A 12,400-nucleotide genomic window follows, 5' to 3' on the forward strand; every position below is an offset into this window, starting at 1 on the left:
GCTCGACTCCTCCAACGAGTTAGACTGAGCGTGGCACCACAATGTGAAGCTCTCTTTTAGACCCCTGTAAAAATACTGGTATAGCCCTTAGTTTAAAGTAGTTATCTTTAAAATTGGTGATATCTGTAAATGTGATTTAAATCTACTGCAAAAATTCCATGAATTGATTTGAATTTCCCTCAGATAAAAAAAGTATCTCTCTATCTGAGCAGCTAACATGTAAGAAATAGAACTGAAGAGACCCTATTGTATCAGTTTAACAGCACAGACAGACCAAAGTCATAGTAAAAATAACTGCCATCATGATGTGATTCCATGCTGTCCGTGGCAAAAGTAGTTTTCCACATGACAGCGGGTGAAAAAAAACAGAGTTACCTTGCCGAGGAGTTGGAGGTGTGGAGTCTGTTGCCTGCAGCCTTTCATCTGACTGCTCACCAAGGCTGCTGCTTCGTGTTCCATTACACACCTGAAAAATAGAAAAATGGTCAGCAGACACACATTTTCAGAAATGACTATTGTTTTGTTTTATAGGCCAATTTGGGATGAAAAATGACGGTGCCAAGTACAAGAGTCTGCAACAGAAAAGCTGCACCATGTCTGAACAAGTTTAATGTGAAGCAGCAGTGGTATTGAACATCATTGGTTTGCTTTCACATTAACTCGTTAAATCAGATACACAATTGTTAACAGTGAGCCTTATTTTGAAGAGATTCCATTTAGTGGTAATGCAGGTTTACTTCCTGAATGTGTCGTCCTCAAAGGGGTCAATGAATCCAGCTTGAGATTGTACAACTCCATCGCTATCTTGGATTGTTATTGCGAAAGACTTTGAACCTTAAAAATGCACACACAAAAAAAATAACTAATAGGATTGAAACTATAAGGAGTTATCTTATAAGCTCGTATATGAGGCACAATCCAGAGATAATTATTTCTGCAGATTTTGTTCAGCCTCTGCTCATTGTATGAAAACACATCGACCAAACCTCTCTTTTCTATGAGAAACAATGTGTTACTTTTTTTTCCTGAGAGTTGTTCCTTTGTGATGCAATTAAACGGTTATAACAACTAAATTATATTACTGCATTTTATTTTTAGCCGTTTATTTTCCTGTATAATTTTCAAGAAAATCCGACGTTCCCCGCGGACCCTCCTGCTATAGTGCTCTGATCAGACACTCCCAGCTGGGGAAGGATAGCATGGTTAACAGGACTTACAGACTCGCTACCTGTCAATTCCAGTCAAGATCAACCCATTTAATGTAATTCTGTATGTGAAGCTTTCAGACAACAGGAGTCCTGGAGCCTTCTTTCCAAAACTTAAATATCCATCTTTTCTGCACCGTTTCCATGGAGGGGGGAATGTGGGTGTTATCTTCAGCTTTCAAAAAGTTAGATTATGTATACATATATTTGTACCTGGATGTATAACAGCAATAAAAACGTTGTTACCAAGAAACTGCTGTCTATCTACGCTGTTCAGAGCATATTTCTGAGCTGTGACGGCCCAGGAGGAAACAAAGAAGCTGCTTCCCATGTTATCAGGATTATCCTGAAATAAACTCAGCTCTTCTATAGCCTCAGTCTCTCTCCAGGTTTGAAAATGTTCTGTTATCTGTGAAAACCTAGAACCCAGGGGTAATAATGTATAATTAAAGCAAATAATTTAGTCAATTAAGCTGCAAAGCAGTTTGAATGAAGGGGAAATGTTCCATCCCATCGGTGCATATCAAATATGCATCTACATTTATTTACTTGTCATTCGCTTCACAGTGTCTTTGACTATTCTTTGTCTCGGCTTCTGTCTCTCTCTCTCCTTCACTGTACCTCCCTCTCTCACTCACTTCCTCTCAGAGGTTCATTCCCTTCATGCTAATGGACAAACCCCCCCTCCTCATGTCTATCTAATCAAAAATCAATTAAAAACACCTCGCCGCCGAGTCTCCAGAGCCGAGCCTAGGTTGAGGGTGGAACAGAAACGCTTCCCGCACTCTCTCCCTCTTTCTCTCCCTCGCACGATCTCTCCCTCACTGCCTCTCCCTCCCTCTTCCTACTATGCTCTCTCCCTCTCTTTCTCCCCTAAGCTCCGCCCTCCTGTCTACTGGAAGTTGGCAACATGATTTACGAGAACGGAGAACTTAATTTATATATTTTTTTCCTCTTGCATCCTCTCATTTATTTATTAGATTTTTCTCCCAGCCGCCTCTTCCTGTCTCTGGCGTGGAGGGGAGGCGGAGGATGGAGGGAGAGAGAGGATAGGATTAGATGGAGAGTGGTCTCGGGGCAGACCAGTAGACTGGCAGGCCTGCAGACATGGAACAGATCTGTCCCACACTTAATGGCATTAGTGCCGTCCCTGAAAGGGGGAGGGGAAGCCAGCAGGGAGACAGGCTAACATATTAAAACTGCTTCTACACCAGACGCTTGTCTACTCAAACTCTAACTTCAGCTCCAACTATCTTTTGTGTGTGTGTGTGTGTGTGTGTGTGTGTGTGTGTGTGTGTGTGTGTGTGTGTGTGTGTGTGTGTGTGTGTGTGTGTGTGCGTGCGCGCGCGCGTGCGTGTGTGCATTGAGTATGCATCAGTTGTTCTGTCAAATCTAAGCTCCTAGATGAGACACTCTGTTCTCTCAACATTAACAGAGTGGCACAATCAAAATTATTTTTTCTAGATATGCTCACACTGTACACACGCACAAAAAAAGCCCCTTTTATCCTGCACACATGTGGACTCAAGCAGAAAAGTTTCTGTTCCCTCGTGTCAGGTGCAAATGGACTTCAGCTCCAAAGCTAACATGGCCCTCGGTGCAAAGTGACATCTCTGTTGACTCTGTCCATGTGGATAAAACTACAATCCCTTCTTTCTCTGCACTCTCTCCTTAACTCATTTACACTAACCCCATCTTCCCTGGAGGATGTTACACATCTTACAGATCTGTGTGACTTTGGTGTGATCAGTGCTGGATTGCTGACTGTCAGCACACCTTCCAAAACTAGATCCAAGCCCCACGGCACCCTCAGAGGCTCAAATTACCCTCTCTAACCTGCCTGGACAGCACTCATACTACACACTCCTACTGTTCCAGGAGCATGGGGAAATTGCATACAAGAGTTGTACAAGAAACAGGATGGGGGGGTTAAAAAGGAAGGGAAAAGACGGTGAAAGGTGGAAGATTGGAGTCAGCAACAAAAGCCCAGGGACAAAAAAGAGTCATGGAAGACAAAGAGGAGAGCGTTCTCCTTAAATATGCACATTTTGAGTGTGTGAGAGCATGGAGTGGCTGCAGGAGAGGAAGTGGCCTGAGAATGTGAGAGGACACTGACAGACAGGTGGAGCCAACATGCTGTGTCTTTTGATTAATGGAGCACAGAGTTAGTAAATATACATGGACCCCGCCCTCCAGCTCTTTCAGCTGTCTCAGCACAGCCCGGCGTGGATGGATGGGGGGATTTTTCTTTGCCTTTAAGGAAAGGTTAAGTCAAGACAATAATGTTGCAGATCATGAAAATATTAGCAATACTTTCCTGTCTGTCGTGCAAGTTTGATTTATCCATCTTTCTGTGTGCAGGTGGAAATGGAGAAAGAGGGAGAGGAAGAGGAGGAGGAGGCGAAGCGGGGACAGGAGGGGATCAGCAGACACTAACAGCCTGGGGAGTGTTTTCTCTTTATCTCTGTGTCACAAAGGCCACCCCGGGTACAGCAGGTGTGTCTGGAAACAGCTTTAGAGAGAGCTATTGATCCTGCTGAGTACTCCAACTGTATATAGCCACGCACTGCCCACATCCACACACCCTGAGGAAAACTATACAGGAAGAGGCCACGCTAAAGGTCACCGTCTGATGAAGATAGCTATCTGCTGCCAGAGCTGCATACCTATTTAGTGACTTAACTGGCTGGAAACCTTATTACTGAGTCAATCCCCATTCTGGCATGTTTATTTCAAAGCAGAGGTTATGTGGACTCATTGATAACATTAGCATGTAAGAGGAAGGAGGAAGAACAGAGAGCATGACTAGACTATATAAGCACATGATTAATTGTTAACAGAAGACAAAAGTTCAATTAGGAGCATGTTAATTAAGTAGGTTACCTGCAGTGCACAGTAATTGTCAGAATCAATTATAGCTTGTTGCAACTATGAATGTAATCTGACGCTTTATCAATGCGTTTGTGTCACCTTGTCAGCAATGCACTTCTCATCGTTCACACTTTTTAAGCCGCTCCTGTAACAATTATTTTCTGAGAAACGGATATTTATTTCGGCTAATGGTTAAAGGTTAGGCACGAGTAACTCCTAGTATTAAGAAAAAAACTCTTTCTGCAAATCAAATTAATAATTTCATCATAAGTTTTACTTTATAAATTACAGTGTTCTTCAAAGACTCATCATTACAAGAACAAATTTCCTGTGTAAAGAGCAAGTTCATATAAAAGCACATTTTTTTTCTCCACATCAGTTCAAATCAAGGTCACAATGAAGCAACAGCATTCTAATTTGTGTTGGAGATACAACATTTTCCTGAATAAAACATTTTGCATCTTATTCACTGAGATCCCACATACTCTGCATTTTCTGCACACTGCCACAGAAATTGGTATCAAATTGTTTCCTGCAAAATAAAATAACTTTTATTGTTCCGTTCGGCTGACAGTCCAGGGTCTCTCCATAGAAACAATATTCACTGAAAACTTTATTGTAAAAATTGTAAGTAATGGTATTAGATGTTGTTGTGGTTCTCAGCCCTATCTTTAAGCGTTGGCCACTGAATGGGTTTGTTGTGTGTTATGTGCAGCTGTATGTGTTTAGCCTGCAGTTAATTCTGGATGGGAGTGAATGTCCATTAAATGTAATCTTGTTTTTCAGTCCAGCGCTCAAACCACAACTTCAGAGAATTGGCCACCGATGAAGACATCATCCATCATCCTACTGACGCTCTGCCAGAACACTTAGAGGTAAATATGGCCGCTTTTCAAGTTGTACCTGTCTTTGGAAGACCACAATCATAAACACACAGAGCTGGAATACACAGACATTTTTTTTATTCTTATCCGTTTCTTTAAATCCGAGGTGTAAAAAATATCTTCCTTGAGCCTTCCCTCAGCAACATTTCACTCTGTCAGCAGCAGCTTCTCCACCTTTAATCCAGCAGCGCCATTTCCCATCCTGCATCTGTATATGTCTGCCTATGTATGTCTGTTTGCATGTATGCAAGCTTCCCCACTCCATTTCACCTCCTCAAAATGAATGAAGAAACCCAAAATGATCCACTCAGAAATTTGAGTTCTTGCTTTAATGAAATAGTGCTTTTAGAGTTGATCTGAGGAGCCCGCTAGAACACTTATCGCAGCATCAACAGTGCAGCAGAAAAAAAAAAGAAGCTGCCCTAATCGGATTGCTGGAGCTCTAAAAGGTTTTCTGCACATGGGCTCCTCTGCAGGCCGACGGGCTCCGGGGCCAGGCTGGGCACCGAGGCCTGACTGCCAGCCCGGCTCCACGGCTCGACTGGCTGATAAAGTCCAGAGACTCACTGGTGTCTTTGTTAGCCACAACGAGCCCACGAGTAAGATGATCCTAATTAGAGGCTTTGAATATGTGATTCAATCAGTGAACACAGACGGATGCAGAAGCTCACAGATACACAACACCCACACCTTTTAATACAAAAAAAAACTATGAAGCTATTATGCGTTACCGCGCAATGCAGACACACACTTTTAGATTTGCTTTTGTTCTTTTGTTTTTTTTCTCACTGTACACCTACACATCAGTCCACGGACTCACACTGAGGAATTCATTTATCAGTGGTTCACTGTGCCCTGCAGCAAGAGAGAGCTGCAGCAGACATTGATCAAACTGACTTCTAACATGAAGAAGTTCAAAATCACACTTTTCAAATCCCTTTACTGCCAGCAACCTTCCACTACTGAAATAAAAGAAAGCACGCACACACACACACACACACACACACACACACACACACACACACACAATATTACACTGCACTGTATGTACTGTAGGCTATTATTGCAAACAGGAGCACACTGATGCACAGCTCCCCACTCACACACTCTGACAAAATGCAACATAAGGCTTACATTTTTAGCGCACACTCATACCAAAATGGCAACGATGCCTTCCACGATGGTCAACTCCTCAATGGCTCACGAGATATTTTAGTGATGAAAAAGGATATTTCAAAAGTGACAGGGGGAAACTATTCACTGACTGGATGTTTTGTTATCCCAGCATCAAGGTGGGAAATTTCCCTACAAGATTTCTCATTGTGTCTTCAACCACTTAAATTCTCATTTGGGCGATTAATATTCTCTTCCCCCTCTTAATTTCCCCTCAAATTATTTTAGTTGATGCCTTGAATTCATAAATCATTCCAAATTCTAAAACACCTGCCCTTGTTCCTTACACATTTAATACTGTTTCATAAGCTTTTTAGCTGCTTAATACAATGTTGTATTAGCGCTAACATTACTTTAACTTACTTTACAGGATAACAGATGAACTGTAGATAAAGACAATGAATGCAGATCAGTGAAGGCTAAGTAGTGAGACCAAATATCTCTCCCCAAGGTTCAGATAAGCTCTCTAAACTTCTTAAAGAATAATTGAAACCTGTGGTCCTCCTCCATACTGCACAAAAGTCGGTTTGGCTACCACAAAAGTCAAGGAAATGTACCATCTTTTTTGCACAGCAGCTCCAGAGTTATTAGCCTTTGTTCCAACTGTTCTGCATATTCAGCCTCCCTTGCAGCCCACATAGATGTTAATGCACTCCCACACAAACAGAACGGTGTGAAACAGGGCAAACATATTTTCCATCTCGCTCTCTCTCTCTTTTCTCACTGGCTCTCTCACACTGTCTCAACTGTCTTTCACTGCTGTCTTTTTCTAAATCCCACTCACATCACACGCACACACATGTCCACACACACACACACACACACACACACACACACACACACACACACACACACACACACACACACACACACACACACACACACACACACACACACACACACACAACACAAGAAAGGGTACAAAGTTTTTTTTTTGTGAGTCTCTGGCTACCGGCTTTAGTGTGCTGGATCAGCTGAAATAGGATCCATCCCTCAGATCCTGCTGTACCTCTAACACACTGATGTAGCCTGATCTCCTGTCAGTGAGACGGCCTGCAGGGAGCAAGTCTTGGGCTTATAGCCCGGCCTCCAGAGATTCTCTCAGCCAGATGCTCAAAGAGCTGGGAGAGCCAGGAAACAATGCAGACGGACAGTAGGACAGGGATATTACGAGGCCAAGGATCCTGGACTCTGGACCCTGCAGCTTCAGGGTGCTTTTTTATGACATCACCACACAGTGCTCGTCTGGCAAGTCACCAGTGTTTTGACATGAGATGAGTGCAATAAAGTGATAGGCCTCAGGACTCAAGCAAATGCACACTAAAACACATTTGAGGATTTGTGCAAAGACACACACACACACACACACACACACACACACACACACACACACACACACACACACACACACACACACACACACACACACACACACACACACACACACACACACACACAGGCAGATGTACGATACAAAGGCTGTGTGTTGTGGCATGATAGAGGGGTCACATGCTGCCTCCATCAACCCTCAACGTGGACCTCAGATCAATTTTTACATATCAGTTAATTGGAAACATGAAGAAAACATGACAAAATCTGCCATGAAATCATGAAAAACAGAAATATGTCCATAATAATATTTGATCACTGGTATAGGATGAGTTAAAATTGTGACATAATTGACTGTAATCGTTTTTGTATCCTACAATTTGGCCCTCTGGCAATGAGAATGAAATGAATGTGGCCCCTTGACCAAAGTTGCCCATCCCTGCTGTAGACCATTCACTGACTCTGCAGTGGTCTTGCAAGGTACATGTAGAAAATTGTTACAGGAGTTATACAGCCTGTTTCACTTTAGATTGTCTAACATTCAGACCAGTGGATTTTACAAACTTCTTCCTCATGGGTCCCCTTTGGGCAGATGAAAATATTTTAAAGCTCCTCCACTCCTCACCACACTCTCATCACATTAAACACAGTCAGACACACTCTTTGCTAACAAATACCTCTATTTTAGAATTATTCTCAAACCTTGTCTGCAAAAAGTACAGAATACAAACTGCAGTGTGACAGTAAACTGAACAAACTAACAACTTTTTTAACAACTTTTTAAAAAGAAGCAATTAAAAGTGATACTGTAACATGAAAGTTCCCAATTTTCAGACGTCTGGTGTAGATTTATTTTCAGCCTTACGATTACCTCCAAGTCCTCTCACAATATGTGCCATGCTTTGCTATAGCAGTGAAAAATGGTGTGCATTGTTTTTGTTAAGCTGTCATAACTCTGGGTCCCCACCATGCATGTTCTCCCTGTGCATGTGTGGGTTTTCTCCAGGTACCTCTCACAGACCAAAGACAAACTTGTGAGGTTTTACACTGCCTGTACATGAGTGTGAGCATAAATGGTTGATTATCTCTATGTCAGTCCTGTGAGTTATTGGCACCCTGTTCAAAGTCGAAAAAAGGCCTCTTGCCCAATGACAGCTATGATGGTATGATGGCTCAAGCACCCTGCGACCTCTTAGACTAGTGTTGGTAGAGATCTGGAACCCCGGATCTCAACAATTCTGTAAAGTTGGCTTTAATTAGCTTATGGAAAGACATGTTTAGATGTGTTTACTCTGTCATCAAGATACATGATGAAGCCATGACAATTCATCAAAGTTTCCTCTCCATGTTTTTACCTTACATTAAATAGCACAGACATGCCTTTTCTCAAAGGAGGGAGGTGCTTCACTCTCTGCAACACAATGTGGTTTATTCTCCCCCTTTTGTCTCCTTCTTTATTACTATCTTATCAGAGAAGGTGTAAATATGGAGTTATTGAAAAATGTCATTGTTGCTCTCCTCTGGCCAGCGTGGCCGGCGTCCTCCTCCCATTAATCTCTGAAGGCTGCAGAAGAAACAAAAAATCCATCTGGGGCCCTCGCTGCAGACAATTGGCTGAAAGACCCGCTCCATCCAAACTGAATTAGAATCAATGTGAAACATACACAAGCAAGAGCATCATTAGATCAAGTAAGAGACTGAAGTAAAGCGAGGGACAGGAGCCAGAGGAGAAAAGCAGCTGATCGCTCTGATCCTTCTCAGGCCGTGTTATCAAGCCTACAAATGAGATCAGCATGAATGAAGTTTAGTTCTTTTTTTCACTTCAAGTGTTCATCTCCGCGCCTGCCTGTCTGTATTTTTTTCTCACTTGGCCACACAAGCTTGCACACATTAAAAACAGTTTTTATCTTCAAAGTCACTGTTGAGCCATGTCCCAGGCCTTTAAGTTTGGATGTAAGCACCACTTTCTTTGCACAAGGAGGTGCAGGGAAGGAAGAAGAGGAGGAGATTGAGGAGGCAGTTGGAAAGGAGAAGCAAGAAAGAGAGGAGGAACAAGAAGCGAGGGTGAGTCGTGTGCAAAGTCACAGCTGGTGTGGCCAGGCTGCCCAAAGTGAGAGCAAGACAGGTGACGGAGATGGAGAGAAAGATGAAAGACGTTGTGAGGGAACAAAGGAAGAAGAGGAGGCGTACTGTAGTGTAGCTGAAAGCAGGTCAGCAACAAATAGATAAACAAGGTGATTGATATGCCTGTCACAGTGGCAAAAGGAGAGATATGAGTTAGGGAAATATAGCAAGTAGAGAGGAGTCAGCAGGAGATTAGTGAGTGTTAGATAGGGAGATTTAGCCGACGGCAGATAAAGAGATACTTTAGAGAGAGGAAAGCTAAAAAGCAAAGGAGGATAGGGTGGGCGGGCGATTTAAGTAATTTTGAAACTGATACAGATTGTAGGCAGGAGAGAGATGTGCGTGTGAGGGAGGGGGGGTAAGTAGGGGGAGAGGAGATGTGGTGTGAAAAAAGAGAGATACAGAGAAAGTAAGATATGAAAGAAGTGCGATAGAGATAGATAGGCCGGCCTGGAGTGAGACAGAGTTATCGGCCGTGATCGATCAGGGCGGCTGATGCCAAATGGGGGGTGTAATGATGGGTAATGATATGAGCCTGGAGAGGGAGCGTAGTGTGTGTCTATGTTTGTGCGCACTGCCCGCATCCGAGACCACACACTGGCTCACACTTTCATTAATAGAGGCAATTCATCGCACCTCGCAGAGAGCCCCAATAACAATCTATATACTGTTTACTGAACACACATGGTACAAGTAGAATCTCTCTACATCTGAAGCTTTCTCTCACTCACTCCTTCTAATCCAGACTCTATCCTCACTCCATCTCTCACTCTTTCTTTCTTCCCCCTCCCCACTCTGTCTTGGCCATCATCTGTCCATTTTTCTTCCTTTTGCCACTTCTTTTCCTTTTTCTTTCTCACCCACCCACCGCCAATCTCTTTGAATCTGTTCATCTGTTTTTCAAATTAACTTGTCCAACATGCACTGCTGCCGGGCGGTTCGGCTTTTAAATTGATAAAAACACATAGTGTGCCAAGCCACACAAACACACAGTGACGTGTTTATCTGCACACCCTCTGCAGACCTACTGACTCTTTAACAGTTTCCACAGCAACATGAAGTGGCCAAGAATAATGTATTCTGTTATGGCTGGGGATGATTACTGCTCTCCTGTTCTGTTTCAACATCACTATTTAGACTCTTTGTGTTACAATAATGTTTGAAGGACACACGATCAGCGATGGTAGCCTACCACAAGGTCAGATTCATGACGTAAACGAGCAACATATCAGACGAGATACAAACTGTACAGACCGGCTGAATGTTCATAGAAATACATATTCATTGGCACCATTGAATGAATTGGACTTGTCTGTGGCCATTGCTATGGAAACCAAGCCCAATCCAATCAAAAATTTAGGCCAATATCGCATCTTTCAGAACGGACCATTTTGCAGCACCAACATTTGACCATACTGACGGTAACTCACAAGCAGGCTGGATCACTGATGAGCAGAATAATAAATAGCTTTCACTGGCAAACCAGCTGCTTCACATTATTTCAAACCACTGAATATTTGCATATACTCTTGGTTCTGATTCAACCCTATCTAACTGAAACTTTATGTAACTGATTGAATTCATTTGTTTTAACTGCGGAATTAATTCAATGAAGTTAGATTCTCTTATAATATCCGTAATAAGATTTTAATCATGCATCGACTTGATGTTATAACTATTCTCCGCAGTGACTCATAAACAGTAGCAGCCCTCCCGATTAAATTAGAAAAACACGTTTCAGATAAGGAGTTCAAGCCAAAGCCAATTACACTGAGACAATGAAACGACAGCCGAGTGAAGGGCAGAATGTGAATGCAGCGCCACATGCCGCTAAACGCTACAACGAAAGATCAGTGAAGGGGGAGTTCTAAATGTTCTTATTAGCAATCTATAGCTGAGTTATTAATTTGAAAAATATGGGTATTTAAAAACTGTTAATTTAGCATGATAAAACAGAAGACTGAAATGGTCTGTGGGGGTCAGATACTTTAAGCAGCAGCTAAGTCAGTCATACAGACCTCTCCTCTCTCTCACTTTGTTGTGTTTGTAATTACAATTACAGCTAAAGGAAATATATTTAGTGCAGCAGAGGTGAAATCCTGTTTGCCAACAGATGCAGCGCTTATATTCAGTAATCCTCTCTCACACTTGTGTGTAAAGGCAGACTGTGCTGTGCTAATGAGAGAAGTTAGCATATCAGCATGCATCAAGATGTGTTCAGCAGATCTATTCATCTGGGCACAATATGTTTGAAAAAATATACATCTAGGAAATCGTAATTCTAGCTTTCTTCTTTTTTAACATTTGTACACAATAGCTGGTTGAGTGGACAAAAAAAACAGAAGCTTTCATCTCAGTGGACACAAAAACATTAAGGTGCTGACACAAGAATATCATCACATTGTTCAGTCTGAAAACCTCAATCAGTGGACTTACTGTAGCTAGGCAATGTGTAAGAAATTAAAGGTTGCAGAGGCTGATTCATCATGTTAATTATATGTATCAGTTTAACGTTGCATGGGGGCTTTGCCATGTCAATGATGCCTCATTGCTACACATAATGAAGAGCCAAGGATTCAGTCAGTCACGTAAATATTGGAGACAAGCGTCAGAAAGAGACAGAGTTAAATCGTTTGCTTTGCTATAACACATTTAAGTACACTGTATGCTGATCATTCGTAAATGAGTCGTGATGTCTTGTACATTTTCATTAAAGATTTAACTGAAGACAAGCTGTGATAGTGTGACTAAGGAAGAGAAAAATGTTCATCTTCTGGTTTTCCTTTTTCATCACCCACTGGCTCAGTTTTGTTC

The 12,400-nt window shown here is 42.3% G+C and overlaps 1 long non-coding RNA gene across 3 annotated transcripts in view; it reads left to right on the top strand.

Annotated features, from left to right (window-relative positions):
- The first annotated feature begins 3,564 nt into the window (after positions 1 to 3,564).
- The window catches only part of LOC136183094 (uncharacterized), a 30,387-nt gene continuing 21,551 nt past the window's right edge, over positions 3,565 to 12,400 (top strand). For all 3 annotated transcript variants that reach the window (XR_010668908.1, XR_010668910.1, XR_010668909.1), the window contains exons 1-2: positions 3,565 to 3,701; positions 4,863 to 4,951. This is a non-coding gene — a long non-coding RNA (uncharacterized lncRNA). The remainder of the gene's footprint in view (positions 3,702 to 4,862; positions 4,952 to 12,400) is intronic.

Source organism: Labrus bergylta, chromosome 16 (genome assembly GCF_963930695.1).
Source record: "Labrus bergylta chromosome 16, fLabBer1.1, whole genome shotgun sequence".
In the NCBI taxonomy this organism is placed as follows: domain Eukaryota; kingdom Metazoa; phylum Chordata; class Actinopteri; order Labriformes; family Labridae; genus Labrus; species Labrus bergylta.